The sequence below is a fragment of the Muntiacus reevesi genome, chromosome X (genome assembly GCF_963930625.1).
Source record: "Muntiacus reevesi chromosome X, mMunRee1.1, whole genome shotgun sequence".
In the NCBI taxonomy this organism is placed as follows: domain Eukaryota; kingdom Metazoa; phylum Chordata; class Mammalia; order Artiodactyla; family Cervidae; genus Muntiacus; species Muntiacus reevesi.
Genome location: NC_089271.1, coordinates 35733635 through 35739533, shown reverse-complemented (window position 1 = coordinate 35739533; position 5899 = coordinate 35733635). Strand labels below are relative to the sequence as shown.

General features: G+C 39.8%; 1 non-coding gene across 1 annotated transcript; it reads left to right on the top strand.

The window, feature by feature from the left end:
- Nucleotides 1–457: 457 nt before the first annotated feature.
- TRNAC-ACA (transfer RNA cysteine (anticodon ACA)) lies at nt 458–529 on the top strand. Its single transcript has one exon. It is a non-coding gene; the product is annotated as a tRNA-Cys (tRNA).
- The last annotated feature ends 5370 nt before the right edge of the window (nt 530–5899 follow it).

Here is a 5899-nt window from a genome sequence, read left to right as displayed (position 1 = left end):
CGGAAAAGAAAGTAGCATTTCCATGAGTGGGCCTGTCGCCCTAGTGAGACGGGGTGGCCCTTCTGTCTGTCCTGCCCACTCCCAGATTCTCCTTCACTTTCCACTGCTCTTGTCAAGCTCAGCTCCTCAGTCAGGGCCAGGATGTTCTATTACTGAACCAATTTCAAAACAGCAACATAACCGTCTATGTGCTAACACGCTGCCTGAGTGTGTGGCCGATGGGAACGCACCTGTGTTTCCAGAGTCTCAGGGGAGGCGGGTAAAGAATGCTATTTCCTCGGGGAGGATGATACAGGTGGACATGTCACCAAGTCCAGCTCTGAGTGAAGTGAAGTCCGGGGAAGGACCATTCTAGGACTGAGTCGAGACCCATCTCTGAGGAGCCCTGGGGTCAGGAAGTCCTCTTATCTTATAAGCGGTGATATTTGGAGACGCGTTTCTCACCTTCAGCCACATTTCCCTGGTGGCTCAGACGGTAAAGCGTCTGCCTACAATGCAGGAGACCTGGGTTCGATCCCTGGCTCGGGAAGATCCCCTGGAGAAGGAAATGGCAACCCATTCCAGCATCCTTGCTTCGAAAATCCCACAGACGGAGGAGTCTAGTAGGTTACAGTCCACAGGGTCGCAGAGTCGGACACAACTGAGCAACTTCACTTCACTTCTCACCTTCAGGCAGTTGAGGGAACAGTCGGCCAGACAGTACCGGAAAGCTCGCTGTGAGACGCCTGCTGCCAACATGAGGCCCAGCTATGGTTTTATTTCTCTCTGGATAACATGACTCGTTTTTACTGCCTTCACTGAATTAGACTGCCAAAGAAACGGCCAGTTTGGAAGAACCCACACTGAAAAATCAACATTCCCGACTCATCTTGAGATCATGACAGCACAGGGACGGATTTCTAAAGAGCCAGAAAGAACAGCGGCGAGTGGAAGAGAGATGTGGTCTTGCCAGACTGTGGCATCACCTCACATGAACACAGAGCTGTGAGGAAGGAAGCGGACGTGAGATGCCACTGCAACATGATGGATCTCTTGGAAATAAATGCCCAGCACAAAATGGCCCCCACCACAGCCACTGATCTTTCAGTAACTTGCATTTATTCCGATTTCCCTCCTCTGTTCACTTTCCGCTTGCACAAAATAAAAAGACACCAACTTGGTTTTATTTTTAAATCCTAAAATTAGTCAATAGATAAGCCCCTCAGGAAATGGGTTTGGCTCATAAATGAAGAGACTTGCTCATGTTTCCTCTTGAAATGGATGTGATTACTCAAAATGCAGAGTGTTCTAATTGTCATATTTGTGGCAGAGCTGTTAGTGATTATTACATAGTTCACTTAAGGAACATAGTTTCCTTCTTTTTAATGTTTTATTTCTGGTAAGCCAAAGTTTTTAGTAGGTTGGATTCTGTGCAGAATTGAGACAGAGACAAGGGTGAAGAATTCAGGATTTGCAATGACAATTCACGTCATGAATTTCATCTACTTCTAAAGCATATCCAATAGCAATAATGTAGGGGATTTTGTCACAAAAACCTGGCTACTTACATCTTATCTTTAATATGAGCAAAATGAGAGAGGAGCCTTAGCTTAGGACACCCTTTATCATCTTTTTTTTTTTTTTTTTGCATGAACTTTCCCAACTCTATCCCCACCATTATTCATGTTTCAGACATTTTTCTAGATTTGACATAACTTCTATTATTCAAGATATGGCAACAACATCATCCTTTCCACCATGGAAAGCCTTTCTCCCTGATTTTTCCTATGGGAAAAACAAGAAAGAGAAAAAGTAAAATGTTAAAAATTAGCAGAAGTACTTAAAATCATCCTGCTGCAATTCAACTATTTTCTCACATACTCTTAAGCTAACTTTGTATTTCAGGTTATCTGCTGGAAAGTTGTAAATTTCCTACATAAACAGACAGAAAAACATTTAGAACGGTAGTGGTATAAAAAAAGACATACAGATCAATGAAACAGGACAGAAAGCCCAGAAATAAATACAGGCACTTATAGTCAAGTGCCTCTAGATGAAAGTGAAACAGGAGAGTGAAAAAGTTGGCTTAAAGTTAACATTCAGAAAACTAAGATCATGGCATCCAGTCCCATCACTTCATGGCAAATAGATGGGAAAACAATGGAAACAGTGACAGACTTTATTTTCTTGGGTTCCAAAATCCCAAGAAGATGGTGACTGCAGCCATGAAATTAAGATGCTTGGTCCTTGAAAGAAAAGATATGGCCAACATAGACAGCATATTAAAAAGCAGAGACATTACTTTGTCAATAAAGATCTGTCTAGTCAAACCTATGGTTTTTCCAGTAGTCATGTATGCATGTGAAAGTTGGACCATAAAGAAAGCTGAGCGCTGAAGAATTGATGCCTTTGAACCGTGGTGTTGGAGAAGACTCTTGAGAGTCCCTTGGACTGCAAGGAGATCCAACCAGTCAATCCTAAAGGAAATCAGTCCTGAATATTCATTGGAAGGACTGATGCTGAAGCTGAAACTCCAAGACTTTGGCCATCTGATGCAAAGAACTGACTCACTGGAAAAGACCCTGATGCTGGGAAAGACTGAAGACGGGAAGAGTGGGGGACGACAGAGGATGAGATAGTTGGATGGCATCACTGACTCGATGGACATGAGTTTGAGTAAGCTCTGGGAGTTAGTGATGGACCCGGAAGCCTGGCATGCTGCAGTCCATGGGGTCACAAAGAGTTGTACATGACTGAGCGACTGAACTGAAGTGACTTATGGTCAATTAAAACTACTGCAAAGGAGGCAAGAATATACAATGGAGAAAAGATAGTCTCTTCCACAAGTTGTGCTGGGAAAACTGGACAGGTACATGTGAAAGAAAGAAATTAGAACACTCTAACACGATATACAAAAATAAACTCAAGATGTATTAAAGACCTAAATGTGAGACTGGATACTATAAAACTCCTAGAGGAAAGCATTGGTAAACACTCTTTGATGTAAGTTGCAGCAATATTTTTTTTTAATCTGTCTCCGCGAGTAACAGAACTCAAAACAAAAATAAACAAATGGTATCTAATTAAACTTAAAAGCTTTTGCACAGCAAAGGAAACCATAAACAGAACAAGACAACCCACAAAGTGAGAGAAAATATTTGCAAATGATGTAGCCAACAAGGGATTAATCTCCAAAATACACAAAGAGTTCATACAGCTCAATATTAACAACACAAAACAAAGAACAATCCAATCAAAAAGCTAGCAGAAGGTCTAAGTAGACATTTCTTCAAAGAAGACATACAAATGGCCAACAGGCACATGAAAAGATGTCCAACATCACTAATTATTAGAGAAATACAAGTCAAAACTACAATGAGGTATCCTCATACAGATCAGAATGGCCAACATCAAAAAATCTACAAATGAATGCTGGAGAGAGTGCAAAGTAAAGGGAAGCCTTCTACATTGTGGGGATGTAAACTGGTGCAGCCACTATGGAGAAGAGTACGGATGTTCCTTAAAAGACTAAAATTAGAGCTACCATATCATCCTGCAGTCCCACCCATGGACATTTCTCTGGAGAAAACTAAAGATACATGTACCCCAGTGTTCACAGAAGCACTATTTACAAAAACCAAGATACGGAAGCAACCTAAGATTCCATCAACAGATGAACAGATAAAGAAAATGTGGTATATATACCCAATGGGATATTACTTAGCCATTAAAAAGAATGAAATAATTCCATTTGCAGCAACATGGATAGACCTAGAGATTATACTAAGTGAAGTCAAAGAGAAATATATGATATCACTTATATGTGGAATCTAAAAAATGACATAAATGAATTTATTTACAAAATAGAAATAGACTCACATTGAAAATGAACTTATAATTACCAAAGGAGAAAGGCAGAGAGGGGAGGGATAAATTAGTAGTTTGGGATTGAAATATACACACTAATATATATGGAGTAGATAACCAACAAAGACCTACTGCATAGCAAAGGGAACTATACTTAGTATCTTGTAATACCTTGTAATAGAAAAGAATCTAAACAAGAAAAAAAAAAATATATATATATATATTTAATCTTTCTGATTAATAATCTGATCTGTATTGAGTAGCATAAAATGAGAACACTTTTTCGTTTTTGTATCTTTACAGTGTTAGGGGTGGACTGAGCTCAGCTTGTTGGATTTCACATGAGTCTCTCATGATGTTGCACTCTGACAATGGCTGAAGCTGGAACCACCTCAGAGCCTTTCTTACTCACATGTCTGGTCGATGATGTTGGTTGGGACCTCAGCAGGAACTTTCAACAGAAATACCTACACCAGGCCTCTCTATGTGGATCGGGCTTCCATGCACCATGTCAGCTTTGTTCCATAGGCAAATGTCCTAACAGAGCCAGCCAGAAGCCATATTGTCTTTTCTAAAGTAGCCTCAGAGGCTATACACCATCACTCTAGCTGGATTCTCTTTATTAGACACTATTAACTAAGGCTAGTCCACATTCAAAAGGGAGTGAGGTGGGAAGTGAGACTTCACCTCTTGGTGGGAAGAGTATCAAATATTTTTCAGTATGTTTTAAAACCAGACACTCATCTTGCCTCTATGATACTGAAACTTATTAGTACCAGTTTGGGATGACTACCTTTCTCTTGCTTAAGGTTCCTCCATTTCTTATTAGGCTTCTGGCATGCTTCTTCAGAGCCTATGTCCTTCCTAACTACATCACCACACAGCACACAGCATAATGACCTACAGCTTTCTATCTGGTGTCATTGTGCTTCGTCCTAAGACAACACTTCTGGGTTCTATCTTGACTTTCTTGTGCTTCAGGGGACAATAGGCTAGGCCTAGATTAATAAGAGCTTTCACTCTGTGTTGCTGATGGCGGGGCTTTGGTAGGGCTAAAAGATTCTGGATATATTGGTTTCTGGAATAAATGCAAATTTCTGGAAGTCTGTCCATTATTCTATTGCTTTTAGTCCATGAGGTGCTACTCTCAACTGATGACTAAAGACAAGAAGACCCATGGAACACCATGTATGGCTATACTAAGTGAACTAAATTGATTTTAAATTTGATCTAATTGTCAATCTGTCTGGTTGAAGATCTTCTGATCAAATGTCAATGTACTCATAGCATGGTTCCAAGGATCAAAAGGTTTGAGTGCCTATAGTCATGAGAGATCACAGGAGAGTCAACAGACTGACCTTTCTAACTACTGTCCCTTTATGTCCAGGCTTCCAAGAAGTTGCTGTCTGGAACAGTACTCTCTGCTCTTTGAAATTTGAAACGTTGAAAACTTTTTTTTTTAATTTGGCTGTGCCAGGTCTTAGTTACAACATGTTGGATCTAGTTCCTAGCTTCTAGGGATCGAACCTGGGCCCCCTGAATTGAGTGCAGAATCTTAGCCACTGGACCAGCAGGAAGTCCCAAAACTTTGAAAACTTTCAATAATACAAATCTGTCATTAGTAAATGCAAGACCCTAAATATTTCTACAGTTAGAGAAGTAATGAAGAATACAATACCAGGTGATTATCCTATTTGTTAATCTAATTTAATATGTTATTTGAAACAAGAGTGTTTTTTAACCAATAAACTACACATTTTAAATCAGGTTAACAGCCTACCTGATTCAACTGGCTTTGTGGGATTTAAATTGCTTTAGCCAACATTAATAAAACTAAAAACACAGGTAAGTGGAAAGACATCTCATGTTCAAAGACTTTAGAATTAATTTTTAAATATCCTTACTACCTGAAGTGATCTAAGATCCAACAAAATCTATTAAAATCCCAGTGGAATTCTTAACAGAAGACAATCCTAAAATTCATATTGAATCACAAGAGATGACAAAGAGCTGAAACAGTCTTGAGTAAGAAGAACAAAGCTGGAGACATCAC